The 15,868-nt window shown below is 38.9% G+C and overlaps 1 long non-coding RNA gene across 2 annotated transcripts in view; it reads left to right on the top strand.

Annotated features, from left to right (window-relative positions):
• Window positions 1-13,220, top strand: part of LOC131400812 (uncharacterized) — a 69,066-nt gene extending 55,846 nt beyond the window's left edge. For both annotated transcript variants that reach the window (XR_009217460.1, XR_009217461.1), the window contains exon 3: window positions 13,165-13,220. This is a non-coding gene — a long non-coding RNA (uncharacterized LOC131400812). The remainder of the gene's footprint in view (window positions 1-13,164) is intronic.
• Window positions 13,221-15,868: the final 2,648 nt, after the last annotated feature.

Raw genomic sequence — 15,868 nt, 5'->3', positions numbered from 1 at the left:
TTCGATCCTTGATTTTTTTGAGGAATCTCCATACTGCTTTCCATAGTGGCTGCACCAGTTTGCACTCCCACCAGCAGTGTATGAGAGTTGCCTTCTCTCCACATTCTCTCCAAAACTTGTTGTTTCCTGTCTTGTTAATTATAGCCATTCTGACGGGCGTGAGGTGATATCTCATTGTAGTTTTGATTTGCATTTCCCTGATAGATAATGATGTTGAACATCTTTTCATGTGCCTGTTGGCCATCTGTATAGCTTCTTTGGAGAAATGTCTGTTCAGGGCTTTTGCCCATTTTTTAATTGGGTTGTTAGGTTTTTTGTTGTTGAGATGCATGAGTTCTTTAAATATTTTGGAGATTAACCCCTTATCAGATGTATGGTTTGCAAATATCTTCTCCCAATTGTTAGGTAGTCTTTTGATTTTGTTGATGGTTTCCTTTGCAGTGCAGAAGCTTTTTAGTTTGATGTAGTCCCATTTGTTTATTTTTTCTATTGTTTCTCTTGCCCGGTCAGACATGGTTCTTGAAAATGTGTTGCTAAGACCGATGTGGAAGAGCGTACTGCCTATGTTTTCTTCTAGAAGTTTCATAGTTTCAGGTCTTACATTCAAGTCTTTAAACATTTTGAGTTACATTTTGTGTATGGTGTAAAGTAAGGGTCTATTTTCTTTTTTTTTTTTGCATGTGGCTGTCCAGTTTTCCCAACACCATTTGTTGAAGAGACTTTCTTTTCTCCGTTGTATGTTCTTGGCTCCTTTGTCGAAGATTAGCTATCCATACATGTATGGGTTTGTTTCTGGGCTTTCGATTCCATTACATTGATCTGTGTGTCTGTTTTTGTGCCAGTACCATGCTGTTTTGGTTACTATAGCTTTGTAGTATATTTTGAAATCAGGGAGTGTGATACCTCCAGCTTTCTTCTTTTTACTCAGGATTCCTTTAGCTATTCAGAGTCTTTTGTTGTTCCATATAAATTTTAGGATTCTTTGTTCTATTTCTGTGAAAAATGTTGTTGGAACTTTGATAGGGATTGCATTGAATCTATAGATTGCTTTAGGAAGTATGGACATCTTAACTATGTTAATTCTTCCAATCCAAGAGCATGGAATATCTTTCCATTTACTTGTGTCTTCTTCAATATCTTTCAGCAATGTTTTATAGTTTTCAGTGTATAGATCTTTCCCCTCTTTGGTTCAGTTTATTCCTAGGTATTTTATTCTTTTTGTTGCAATTGTAAATGGGATTGTATTCTTAATTTCTCTTGCTGCTGCCTCGTTGTTAGTGTAGAGAAATGCAACTGATTTTTGTACGTTGATTTTGCATCCTGCAACTTTACTGTATTCGTTTATTACTTCAAAAAGTTTTCTGGTGGATTCTTTAGGGTTTTCTATGTATAAAATCATATCATCTATGGGTTACGTGTGTCCTTCTGTTGTGGCCTGTTTGCTCTCCCTGTAGTTGCTAAGGGAGGCCGAGTTATGCTCCTGGCCAGCTGTTGTAATGCTCAGCTGCTTGTAGTTGCTGTGGGCCCTTCAGTCTCTTTATTGGGTGTGGGGAGCCCCAGCACAGTTGGCTGCAAGTTCTAATACCACATTTGTGTTGCAGTATTTCTTTTAAGTGAGTAGGCCCCCAGTGTGGCAGGTTGTTAGGCTCAGGGGCTTACAATTGCTATAAGCCTCCAGCCTTTGTATCTCTTGTCAGCTCTCTGAGGATTGCAGCTGGGTGGGGCTGGCCTCAGGCATGGGAGCACCCAATTGTTTCAGGCTTTGGAAGGTGAGGCAAACCCCCTATGTGGGTCTTTGAGAAGCACAAGTCTTCTGCAGCTGACAAGCCCTGCCACCCACAGGTCCACACACACAATCAACACAGTCCTGCCCTGTGTGCGCACCCTGACCTCCTGAAGTGGACCCAGTCTTTCCACTTCGGGAGCCCCACACACTCTACCACCGCCCCACACTCTCCACCCGCTCCTTGTGCACGCCCTGCCCCACTGAAGTCGGCTCAGTTGCCAGGCTGCAGAGAATCCAGTCAGCACTCTATTCAGGCCCACAAGTTGCCTGAGGGCTTGTTGTTAGGTGGGGCCAGTCTCTAGGGTGGGCTGCCTGCCCTGGCTGAGCTGGATTAAATGGGTGCTTTAGTGGGTGGGGCCCACCTGGGCTAGCAGGCCCCAGGGAGAACTCCAATGGCGTCTGTGTCAGCACGCCCACACCAGGACACAACAATGGCCACCGCCAATGTCCTAGTCCCTGGAGAGTTCAGGGCCTATCAGGTGAGTCTCTTTTCACCCAAGCACTGTGCACCTTTCTTTCTGGTGATTTTAGGTTGCTTTCTGAAATGGGTGAGTTTGCGCGTGGGCCCTTTAAGAGCCGGTTTTAATTTCTTTGTGAACCAGCTTTTCTGGGGGTTCTCCCCAATGTTTTAGTAGCAGGCAAAGTCAGATATTATGCCACTCGTCTCTACTGTGCTTGGTCCACAAAATGCCCACAACGGGAACGCTCCAGGCTCAGGGTCCCGCTCCTCCAGGGAGGCTGTGTACCTTTGGGCTGCTCCCCAGTAGCCGTGAAGCTGGCGGCTTGTGAAGGCAGCGTTTTTTCTCTCCAGAAGGGAGTTTCTGCCTCTTCCACCTCAATTAGGCTTGTCCTTTGTTGCAGGAGTTCCTCTTATCCAGTTTTCAGTTCTGTCTCAGAGGTAATTTTTCCACGAGTAGTTGTAAATTGGCTGTGTCCACGGGAGGATGTGAGTTCAGAGTCTGCCTACGCCGCCATCTTGACTTGAGTATCTCAAGAAACTTTTAGATTTCCCTTTTATTTCTTCTTTGATCCATTGGTTTTTCAGGAGAGTGTGTTTAATTTCCATGTATTCATGAATTTTCCAGTTTTCTTCTTGGTATTGATTTCTAGTTTCATACCATTGTGGTCAGAGGAGATACTCGACATGATCTCAATCTTCTTGAATTTGCTAAGACTTGTTTTGTGGCCTAACATATGGTCCATCCTAGAAAATGTTCCATGTGTACTTGAGAAGAATGTGTATTCTCTGTTGTCAGATAGAATGTTCTGTACGTGTCTGTTAGGTCCTATTGGTCTTTAGTCTTGTTCAAATCTGCTGTTTCCTTATTGATTCTCTGTCTGGATGATCTATCCATCATTGAGAGTGGGATATTAAAGTCCCCAACTATTATTATATTGCTGTTTATTTCTCCTTTTAGCTCTGTTAGTTTTTGCTTTATATATTTAGGTGCTCCAATGTTGGGCAAAAAAATATTTACAATTATGTCTTCTTGATGTATTCACCCTTTTATCATTATATAATAACCTTCTTTGTGTCTTTTTACCATTTTTAGTTTAACGTCTATTTTGTATGATACAAGTATAGCTATCCCACTTTTTTTTTTTTGGTTGCGATTTGCTTGAAATATCTTTTTCCATCCCTTCACTCAGTCTATGTGTGGCTTTAAGGCTAAAGTGAGTCTCTGTTAGGAAGCATATCATTGGATCTTTTTTTTTTTTTTAATCCATTCAGCCATTCTATCTCTTTTGATTGGAGAATTTAATTCAGTTACATTTAAAGTAATTATTAAGAACTTACTATTGCCATTTTGTAAATTGTTTTCTGTTTGTTTTGTCGATCCATTTTTCCTTGTTTCTTATCCTGCTGACTTTTTTGTCCTTTGATATCTTGTGGTATCAGTATGGTTTGATTTCTTTATCATGTTATTTTATGTAACTACTACAGGATTTTCCCTTGTGGTTGCCATGAGTCTTGTATAAAATATCTTAAAATTATAACACCCTATTTTAAACTAATAACGATTTAACTTCAGTAGAATTCGTAAGCCTTACACTTTTACTTCTTCTCCCACTCACATTTTAGGTCATTGATGTTATAATTTACTTATTTTTATATGGTGTAATGAATAACAAATTATTGTAGTTATGGTTATTTTTAATGTTTGTTTTAAACTTTTAAACTAGAGTTGAAAGTGAATTATGCACCACCATTACCATATTACAGAATTTAACTTTGACTATATATTTACCATTACCAGTGAGTTTTACACTACCTTCTTATGTTTTTGTGATGTTAATTAGCATCCTTTTATTTCCACTTGAAGAACTCTCTTTAGCATTTCTTGTAAGGCATTTCTAGTGGTGATGAATTCCCTCAGCTTTTCTTTGTCCAGGAAAGTCTTTATCCCTCCTTCACTTCTGAAGGACAGCTTTGCCAGGTATAGTATTCTTTGTTGACAGTTTTTTCTTTCAATATTTTGAATATGTCATCCCATTCTCTTCTGGCTTGAAAAGCTTCTGTTGAGAAATCCAATGATAGTCTTATGGAGGTTCCATTGTATGTAACTTCTCTCTTTTCTCTTAGTGCTTTTAAAATTCTTTCTTTTTCTTTGACTTTTGACAATTTAATTATAATGTGTCTTGATGTAGTTCTATTCAGGTTCAATCTATTTGGGATCCTTTGGGCCTCATGGATCTGGATGTCTATTTCTCTCCCCAGGATTGGGAAGTTTTCAGCCATTATTTCTTTAAATAAACTTTCTGTCCCTTTTCTTTCTCTTCTCCTTCTGGCATTCCCATAATGTAGATATTATTTCTTTTCTTTGTGTCCCATAAGTCCCATAGGCTTTCTTCATTTTTTTTTCATTCTTTTTCTTTTTGCTCCTCTGGCTGGATAATTTCAAATGCCCTATCTTCTAGGTCATTGATTCTTCTGCATGGCTGAGTCTGCTTTTGAAGCTCTTTATTGAATTCTTCAGCCCCATTATTGTATTTTTCGGCTCTAGGATCTCTGTTTGGGTTTTTTTGGATGGTTTCTATTTTTTTAGTTGAACTTCTCATTTTGTTCATGTGTTGTTTTCCTAATTTTGTTTAGTTGTCTGTGTGTGTGTTCTTGTAGTTCACTAAACTTTTTTAAGAGGATTATTCTGAATTCTTTGTCTGACAGTTCATAGATCTCCATTTTTTTAGGTTCAGTTATTAAAGCTTTATTAGTTTCCTTTGGTGGTGTCATATTTGTCTGATTTTTCATGATCCTTCATTCCTTATGTTGGTATCTTCACATTTGAGCAAATGGTCTCCTCTTCCAGACTTTGCAGTTTTGCTGTGGCAGAGACAGTTCTTCACTAATTAGCTAAGTTTGGGTTTCTGGATGTGTCTGCTGGTAATGTCCTTGGGCAGGTGGGGCCTGCTATTAGGGTCTATATTTGGGCAAGGGAACTGTTTAAGCTCTGAGCTTGGGGGCTGGGGGGTGTGTCACTGGCTGAGAATAGCTGGATAGGACTTCTGGCTGGATTCCCTGCTCAAGTGAGGGTGTAGGATGGGCTGCATGGTTGCCTGGATTCTCTGGTCAGGCTTACTAGACAGTTGGGACTGGGTATTATACTCATCAATAAGTAGGGCTATGAATTAGCTTCCCTATCTTAATGGGGCAACAGGATGAGACCCAGAGCCTCCATAGCTCATTGTTTGGGGACGTGAATCTGGCAAGAGTGTGCACTGAATATCCTCGTTAGGTGAGGCTACCAGTTTTTCTCTGAAGACAGAGAAAGCCACAGGCTATGCAATCTGTTCAAGTGCCACTGTAAGCAGGGCTGTTGTATGGGCTATACAGCTTCCCATGTGCTCTGGTAAGGTCCCCAGGTCAGGTGGACTGAAGGCTATATTCAGCAATAAGAGAGGCTGCAAATTAGTTTCCCTGCCCAGGTGCAGCTCCAAGGCTGCTAAGGCTCTTTCTTTGTGGTCTTGACTCAAGCCAACCCATGAACCAAGTCCCCTGGCCAAACAGGGCCACTAGCTTTGCTCTGAGAGTTATCAGCTCTGCATGTCCACCTCTCAGCTCGAGCATTGCTAGGTTATGCAGCTTCTAGGTGTTCTTGCCAGCCCTTCCTGTCAGATGGGGCTGGGGGCCACACTTCACAGTGGGTGGGGCTATGACTCAGCTCTTCAGCCTGGATGTGTGCATACCAGGCTCTATAGCCCCGTAAAACTCCTCCTTTGAGGGCCTGAATCAGGCAGACCTGAACCCTGCTGAGTTCCCAGGTCAGCCTACACCACCGATTTAGTTCTACAGATGAGCAAAGCCACTGGATGGGACTACTACTTGGGCTCTGCAGGTATGAACTCATTCTGCCAAGATCTAAGTGATGGTTGTTGTAAGACCCTCTCCACTCCTCTGTCACAATCAGATTTCCAGTAGTTGAGCCCCACAGATTCCCCTGCAATCCCTGTGGGGTGAAACCAGAGTAGGGGCTCCCACAAAGCAACCCACAATGTTGGAGGTGCTGGATGTTACCCCTGGGCTTTCTTTCTCAACTGCAGAAAGCATAGGCTCAAGGGAGACCTCTCAGCATGATGCTGCATTGGCCTGGGGGAGGAGTAATATGGTCAGTCTGTAGCCACTTCTCTTACACATCTAATGCAGTCTATCTTGGTCTCTGTGATGAAGGAGGGGGTGCTTCAGCCTTACTCCCATGTTCTAGGATTCTCTCAGTGGTGTCTTGTCCATGAATAGCTGTTAGTTGTTCTTCTTGTGAGAGGGAGTGAAGTCAGGAATGACCTATGTCACCATCTTGGTGACATCACTCTCTAAAGTATTTTTCTTAAAAAAACACTTTTCAAAAGAGAATTACAAATAATTTCCTAGGTTTGGCCCCTGAGTCTGAACAATACTTCTAGAACAAAACCAAATATAAAGTAGTCCTTTCAAAGCTACTGGAAAAAAAGTCACTGGATATATAAGTTCAGCATAGCTCACATTTTGCTGTGAAGGAAATATTGATTTTCTGTATTCCCAACCATGACCTTGCATTTGTGGTAACCATGGCAACTGCCTAAGTTGTGAGGCCTTGGTAAAGGCAACATGGCAGATTAGTACTAAATTAGCCGGAGGAAATGACAATGGGGATGTAATCAGCGTAACTATTTATGTCCCTTGACCATCTAGTATGTAATAATCTGAGACCTTCCTTGACATCTTCCTCTGATCCAGAGGTTCTCAAACTTGGCTGCACATTAGAATCTCCTGGGGAACTTTTAAAAATGCCAAGGGCCCATCTACAGAGATACTGATTTAATGTAGATGGAACCCAGGCATCAGTATTTTTAAAAATCCCTCAGATAAGTCTAACATGCAGCTGGAGTTGAGAACCACTGCTCTAACCAAATATATCCCTACTCATTTATGATAGTCTAAGTAGAGATAAGCTGCCCAAAGGTAATTATAACAATCCCCTCATCTGTCTAATCAGTACAACTGCATAATATAACCTAAGAATATTTGAAGTAGATACCACAGAGAAAGCCAAAGGGGCTTATGAAGAGTAAAACTAGTAGGAAACATGTCAAAATAAAGGTAGATTGAACCCATGGCTTGGAAACACACCAGTGGAGGCAGTGTGCTGTTCTAGAAGTAGAATTATACAAGGACTCAGACCCTTGGCTCTGGCCTAAACTCAAGCACAAATAACTGCATGAGCTTGGGCCAGTCACCGCCCTTCTCTGGACCTCATTTACCTTATCTACAAAATAAGAGGACTAGATTGATCTCTAATCCCCCTCCTCTTCTAAAATCCTGTGGTTTCTAAAATACAGAAATATTAAAACATGCTATGCCAGGGCCCCTCCCCAAACCAGTTAAATCAGAACTTCCAGGAGTAGAGTGTGGTCGTCAGTAGTTTTTCAATGCTCCCAGGTGATTCTAATATTCAGCCAGGGCTGCTAACAGTTAGACTTGAAAAACTTGCCATGGTGTGATTTTATGTGGGATGGGAAACAAGGAGAGAATAAAGACTAAAGTCTTTCAAGAAAAAAGTGGGATAAAAATTAGTAACATTTTTATAGGTTAATTATAAACTCACACTACCTTTTTCCATCTCTTTTTGATTTTTTTCATTTTTACTCTCTTCTTAGATTATGATTCAGCATCTGGTTTCCCTCTTCTCTCTTAAACCTGCCTTACTAAGACATTTCATTACCAAAGAATATGTCATTTGAAGAACTGAGAAAGTGATCAAAAGCAGTATTACTTGGGAAATGGAACTTACAAGATCTACTGCTAAGAGAGATGTCACCGAAACTGTAATGGAATATATTTTAATTTTTGCAGCTGTGAGGATGTGTGCATTCACTAAGTGTATATTAAAGGTAATTCACTACAAAAATGTCAGCATCTGTAAGAAAAGAGAACACAGGAAAACAGATTAAATTTAGTCAGAGAGAAGCTAAAGTCATCTGTTTTATTATATAAGGTAGTTGAGAACGTGGTAGCTTAGCCCGACAAAATAACTGGGCAAATGGCCAGTGTCTGGTGAGCAGAAAAAGAAACATTTCCAGATGCGCTACATCTGCCCCCAACATCTTCCTAATGTGTTTGCCATTCTTCCCATTGTCTTAGGAACACTTCTAAAGGTTTATTCCCAGAAATGCACCTCCCAGAAGGCATATCTAGAGCTGTGATGCCCCCAAACAGTAGCTACTAGCCGCATGGGCCTATATAAGTTTAAATTAACTAAAATTAGAAATTTAGTTCTTCTGTCACACTAGCCATATTTCACATGCTCAATAACTACACATGGCTATTAGATACCATATTGAATAGCAAAAAACATTTCCATCTTCACAGAAAGTTATAGTGGACAGGGTTTCACAAAAGTATAACTTACTTGCTAAGCAGAGGTAATTCTGTTCTTTTGGAGACCTATAGAACATAGAGATTAATTCTCTGTGTCTGTTTTCTCCTCTAACAAATGGATATAAAAATAATGATTGACTCCAAAGGAAGGGTTATAGAATTATGTTTAAGTGTCCTAAGGAATATGATTCTAAATAAAAACCCCTCCACGTGGAAAACAACTGTGTTATAACTCATAATCTAGGGGGAAACTAAGGTGTAATATACAGAAGAATTACCAGTGTTTCTCAAAATATAGTCTGTGTGCCACTTGCTTTGGATTCCCCCATGTTGCTTGTTAAAAATATAGATTTCTGTGCCTTATCCCAGAGTTACTGAATCAGAACATTTGGAGTGGAAACCATGACTGGCCATTTTAACAAATCCACTGATACTATTTGAAAAAATGACTTTGGAAGAAAAGTCATTTATAACCCTCCCTAGCGTCTCCCACTTTGTGTTTACATTTTAATTTGACTGAATTTATCACTCCTTTGGTCATTCGGTGATTTGCAAGTATGTTTGGGAAGTCAGCAATCTCTCCAACAGTGAGATTACACCCATGATCCTGCAGAGAGAGTTAAATTGCAGCGTATTCCACAGTCACTTTTCCTGTGACTGGGCAGTACCATTGAGTTTTAATAATGTTATTTAGCATATCTCACATAAATTGCTCATTTGGGGCTAGCCAAATGATTACCTAGGAAATATTTCTCACAGTTTCTGAAAGAAGCTGTTTCAGTTGCAAACAGCAGGAAAACGCAGCCATTAAAAGAGAAAGAATGCTTATGTTTTTACAACAAAATAATTAGAAGCCATTACTGGTGCTGTTTAGATTTCTGTACCCCATCTATCTTACTTACAATTAGAAACTATGTGCCCAAGGAGGAAAAGTCTGGCTAAACATGAGTGCATTTTGACTGCACTGTTTTGATAAAGTGCGACCCATTGATAACATAGTGTAAGCAATTTTCTTGTTTTTTTTTTTTAAATCACTGCTTATCATCTGTGTTTGTGTTAAGTTTTTTTTTTTTTTGAGGAAGATGGGCCCTGAGCTAACATCTGTTGCCAATCTTCCTCTTTTACTTTTTTCTCCCCAAAGCCCCCAGTACATAGTTGTATATCCTAGTTGTAGGTCTTTCTAGTTCTTCTATGTGGGCCACTGCCTCAGCATGGCTTGATAAACGGTGAGTAGGTCCACACCCAGGATCCGAACCAGCGAACCTCAGGCCAGCGAAGCAGAGCACGCGATGTTAACTGCTGCGCCACTGGGCCAGCCCCTGCAATTTTCTTTAAGAACAACTTTTGTTGGCTACTATTAGTTTTTGAGGTAAAGAGCTGGGAAGCAATTTCACAAATTTATATCCATTTATCCATCAGGATAATAGAATCTCAGAGATGAAATTTTTTAGTTTAAGCCCCACTTCCACTCAATTTCTGGATTTTGCACAGCTTTACCAGTGAGTGATTGTCCATCCACCGTTTGAACACTTCCAAAAATGAGGTGATCATTTCTTCCAAAGGAAGCCATTCCCACTTTGGGACAGTTCTTACTCATATAAACTTCCTGTGATTTTTATCATTTGGCTCTAGTGCTGCCCTCTTGGACCACATAGAGTAACCTAATGCCTCTTTACAAGACAACTTTTCCAATAGTGGAAAATTGCTAGGGTGTTCCCCCTTGTCATCTCCATTGTGTGTTCATAAATATTCTCTTTTAGCTAACATATTCTAGCTTTCAGCTAATGGTGATGAAAATGGAACCAATTATTGGAATTTCTTCTACTTCAAAACACTTTCCCATATTATACTTCTTAATTTAGTCAATTAAGGGTTGACAATTCATAGTTGCTAATTTGAAGAGACTTAACGTAACCTGCAACAGAGATTGTCTTGGCTAATGGAGATTCTTAAGAAAATATATCCATTTCATCTAAACTTCAATGGTCTATCCATTGAATCTCTTTGGTAAAAGCTCAAACTTTATTCATTAATTCAGCATATTTATTAAATGCCCAACTGCTGCATGTAGGGATACAATCATGAACTGGGAGGTTAAGATCTAGTGAAACATTTAGATGCCTGTATAACACAAGCCTTAAGCATTGCCCTTTCATCAGTACTCATTTGAAAGTGAGGCCGCGGGCAGTTGGGGCGGGGGTCGAAGCAGCAGAAAGAGCACTAATCCATTTGTCAAAGAGGCAAAAAACTAATATTGTCAATCCAGCTCTGCCTTGTAAACATATCAAGTGTCCTTCAGCAAGTCACTTAGCCTGACTTGACTACATTTTCTATGTTCTGCCTACCTTGTGAATTTGCGTACATTTTGTTTTGTTTTAATCAGTTGAGATGATGCTTGCCAAATGACTTTCTATTAAATAGAAATAATAATAATCTGTATGTGCTCTATTACTTTACAGTTCACAAAGTTCTTCCCAAAGATTATATCCTTAAATATTTTCAAAGATTTGTGAGCTCTTACTCCATTTGTGAAGTAAAGAAACTGCAACTAGGATATGATAGGCATTCAAATTAAAAATTATTACAGTAAATTTTATCATTATCTTATTTGTAACCATTTTCAGGTTGTTTTGTTAATGTCTAAAGAATTTTTCTTTTTTTGCTCAAAGTCAGCTGTCTACTTTGTAGATGCTAAAGCTAATTTGATAGATTATGATATCTCTTCCTCATTAACAGCCTTAATTTTTTGTGTGTAATAGATAAGCTTTTGCCAGTTTCCATGGTCTTTGCCAAACTGATCAAGTAACTGATTTTATGGCTTGATCCCATGAAGCTTGTTTCCAATTTGACATTTTGCCTCCTACCATTTTAAATGTAGCTGCTGAAACACAAATATCAGAAGGAAAATAAAAAGACCTCTTGAATTAGTAACTTGATCCCCTTCTGTGCTAGTTCCCTTTTCCCAGAAATATACTTTGTAATGTTTTGTTAGTTGAGTTTTAAGCGTCTCAAGAGATGGTGGATCTGGCACTTCCTTGGCAGCATATTTCACAGTCTAGTAATCTTAATAGCTTTAATACCCTGAAATGTGTTTAATCCAGTCTTATTTGTTTGTATAGGGTAAAATTTTCCAAGGGCCTCTCATAACCCTAGCAATAGGAATTTTTTAATGGTCTTATCACTTTTAATTGCTTAAACTTTTACCTTTTATTTTTAGTGTCTAAAATAAAAAGTTTGGAATGAGCATTTTAGTTTGTCCCACAAAGGCCTTCAATGATTATAACCAGGTTCACTTTCAGCATGTTTTTCTCAACTTAATCCTACAACTTTATTCCTTTGTCTCTTCTCATCAAATTAAGTTAGTTTTCTAATTCTTATTTAGGTAGCAATAATTAGTACCTACAATTTACTCCATATTTACTATATATCAGGTGGTGAGCTATGCACTTTACCAGAGTTTCTCAACCTCAGCACTACCGACACTTTGGGTCAGATAATTCTTTGTTGTGAGGGGCTGTCCTGTGCACTGTAAGATGTTGAGCAGCATCCCTGGCTTTGACCCACTAGATGCCAATAGCACCCTGAGTTGTGACAAGCAAAAATGTCTCCAAACATTGCCAAATGTCCCCTGGGGAGCAAAATTGCCTCTGAGAACCACTGATTTACATGATCTCATTTAACTATTATGAAATCCTTGTAAAACAAATGGTATTATCCCAATTTTATAGCTTAAGAAAATAAGGCTAAAGGAGGATAAATAATTTATCTAGAGTCACACAGCTAGCAAATGGAGAAGCCAAGATTTGAACCCTTCTTCTGACTTCAAAGCTGGTGATTTTCCAATTATCAATACAAACTTACTTCAATAATATGTTCACAATGTTAGTTTTGCTTTAATATATTTTCTCACATTTGAGTTGAGTGGCATTGTAGACTCTTTTCTTAACATTTATTTTCTATTTTATCTGAATTTTTAAATTTCCTTCCTTAAAACAACTCTCTCAAATTCTGTGTAAGGTTTTGTATTATTATTTAAAGATTATTTATTTATTTATTAATTTTCTTTCCCCCCAAAGCCCCAGTAGATAGTTGTATGTCACAGCTGCACATCCTTCTAGCTGCTGCACGTGGGACGTGGCCTCAGCATGGCCGGAGAAGCGGTGCGTCGGTGCGCGCCCAGGATCCGAACCCGGGCCGCCAGCACCGGAGCGCGCGCACCCAACCGCTAAGCCACGGGGCCGACCCTGTATTATTATTATTTAGTATTTTATCATTGTCTTTTTTGAAGCCAGGATGACTTATCTCATTTTTCAAGATCTCATTTTGTTTCAGTCTTGACTTCTAAAGAATTTGGGATTCCTCTCAGCTTTGCCTAATCCACAAATTTCATTAGTCTTTCCTCTATTACATCAATAAAATGTTTTCTATTCTAGATGACCTACTCTATTACATGTCTCTTCCTAAAATATCTTTCTTTCTATTTGGATGTTTGCCAATTTATAATACTTTGATTCCATCTAATTCACAGCATCCAGATTTTCCAGAATGATAGGAGCAAGTGCTGAGGAGAAGCAGAGGAAAAGGATAATAAACAGGTAAGCAATGTGAGCATAGCAGCAGCAGCCATACAAATAGCCTGTGTTCCTTCACCTCCTAGAGGCATATGCCTTATGAAGAGGCCTCAAAACACCACAGAATGCAATTTGAACTCAATCTTAGTCAACATAAATGAAGAATATGAAATACATGGTTTATAACCAGGCTTGATATCCTTATTTATGCTTATTAGCTTTAGTGAAAACCTGATAAAGATGCCAGGAGTTCAGCAATAGTCAAACGCTTTCAAAGGAAAAGAAGGGCAAAATCTGATCTTTACTTTCTAGTTTCCCTTTTCTTAGTCCATCATTTTTGTTTGTTTGTTAGTTTATTGCAGTAACATTGGTTTATAACATTGTATAAATTTCAGGTGTACATCATTATACTTTTATTTCTGCATAGATTACATCATGTTCACCACCAAAATACTGATTACAACCCATCACCACACACATGTGCCGAATTATCCCTTTCAACCTCCTCCCGCCCCCCTTCCCCTCTGGTAGCCACCAATCCAATCTCTGTCTCTATGTGTTTGTTTATTGTTGTTATTATCTACCACTTAATGAAGGAAATCATGTGGTATTTGACCTTCTCCCTCTGACTTATTTCACTTTGCATAATACCCTCAAGGTCCATCCATGTTGTCACAAATGGCCGGATTTCATCGTTTCTTATGGCTGAGTAGTATTCCATTGTGTATATATACAACATGTTCTTTATCCATTCGTCCCTTGATGGGCACTTAGGTTGCTTCCAAGTCTTGGCTATAGTGAATAACGCTGCAATGAACACAGGGGTGCATGTATCTTTACGCATTGGTGTTTTCAAGTTCTTTGGATAAATACCCAGCAGTGGAATAGCTGGATCATATGGTAGTTCGATCCTTGATTTTTTGAGGAATCTCCATACTGTTTTCCACAGTGGCTGCACCAGTTTGCACTCCCACCAGCAGTGTATGAGAGTTGCCTTCTCTCCACATCCTCTCCAACACATGTTGTTTCCTGTCTTGTTAATAATAGCCATTCTGACGGGCGTGAGGTGATATCTCATTGTAGTTTTGATTTGCATTTCCCTGATAGTTAATGATTTTGAACATCTTTTCATGTGCCTGTTGGCCATCTGTATAGCTTCTTTGGAGAAATGTCTGTTCAGGTCTTTTGCCCATTTTTTAATTGGGTTGTTAGGTTTTTTTGTTGTTGAGATGCATCAGTTCTTCGTATATTTTGGAGATTAAGCCCTTATCAGATGTATGGTTTGCAAATATATTCTCCCAATTGTTAGGTTGTCTTTTCGTTTTGTTGATGGTTTCCTTTGCTGTGCAGAAGATTTTTAGTTTGATGTAGTCCCATTTGTTTATTTTTTCTATTGTTTCTCTTGCCCGGTCAGACATGGTGCTTGAAAATATGTTGCTAAGACTGATGTCGAAGAGCGTACTGACTATGTTTTCTTCTAGAAGTTTCATAGTTTCAGGTCTCACATTCAAGTCTTTAATCCATTTGGAGTTAATTTTTGTGTATGGTGTAAGGTAAGGGTCTACTTTCATTTTTTTGGATGTGGCTATCCAGTTTTCCCAACACCATTTGTTGAAGAGACTTTCTTTTCTCCATTGTATGTTCTTGGCTCCTTTGTCAAAGATTAGCTGTCCATAGATGTGTGGGTTTATTTCTGGGCTTTTGATTCTGTTCCATTGATCTGTGTGTCTGTTTTTGTGCCAGTACCATGCTGTTTTGGTTACTATAGCTTTGTAGTATATTTTGAAATCAGGGAGTGTGATACCTCCAGCTTTCTTCTTTTTTCTCAGGATTCCTTTACTTATTCGGGGTCTTTTGTTGTTCCAAATAAATTTTAGGATTCTTTGTTCTATTTCTGTCAAAAATGTTGTTGGAACTTTGATAGGGATTGCATTGAATCTATAGATTGCTTTAGGAAGTATGGACATCTTAACTATGTTAATTCTTCCAATCCAAGATCACGGAATATCTTTCCATTTCTTTGTGTCTTCTTCAGTTTCTTGCAGCAATGTTTTATAGTTTTCTGTGTACCGCTCTTTCACCTCTTTGGTTAAGTTTATTCCTAGGTATTTTATTCTTTTTGTTGGAATTGTAAATGGGATGGTATTCTTAATTTCTCTTTCTGCTACTTCGTTGTTAGTATATAGAAATGCAACTGATTTTTGTATGTTGATTTTGTATCCTGCAACTTTACCATATTCATTTATTACTTCTAAACGTTTTCTGGTGGATTCTTTAGGGTTTTCTATATATAAAATCATGTCATCTGCAAATAGTGACAGTTTCACTTCTTCCTTTCCAGTTTGGATCCCTTTTATTTTTTTATCTTGCCTGATTGCTCTGCCTAGGACTTCCAGTAATATGTTAAATAGGAGTGGTGAGAGTGCACATCCTGTCTGGTTCCTGTTCTTAGAGGGATAGGTTTCAGTTTTTCACCATTAAGGATGATATTAGCTGTGGGTTTGTCATATATGGCCTTTATTATGTTGAGGTACTTTCCTTCTATCCCCATTTTATTCAGAGGTTTTATCATAAATGGATGCTGTATCTTGTCAAATGCTTTCTCTGCATTTATTGAGATGATCATGTGATTTTTAATCCTCATTTGATTAATGTGGTGCA

Source organism: Diceros bicornis, chromosome X, assembly GCF_020826845.1.
Source record: "Diceros bicornis minor isolate mBicDic1 chromosome X, mDicBic1.mat.cur, whole genome shotgun sequence".
Classification (NCBI taxonomy): Eukaryota; Metazoa; Chordata; class Mammalia; order Perissodactyla; family Rhinocerotidae; genus Diceros; species Diceros bicornis.
The sequence above is the reverse complement of the archived record's forward strand: the minus strand, read 5'-3'. Positions and strand labels throughout refer to the sequence as shown.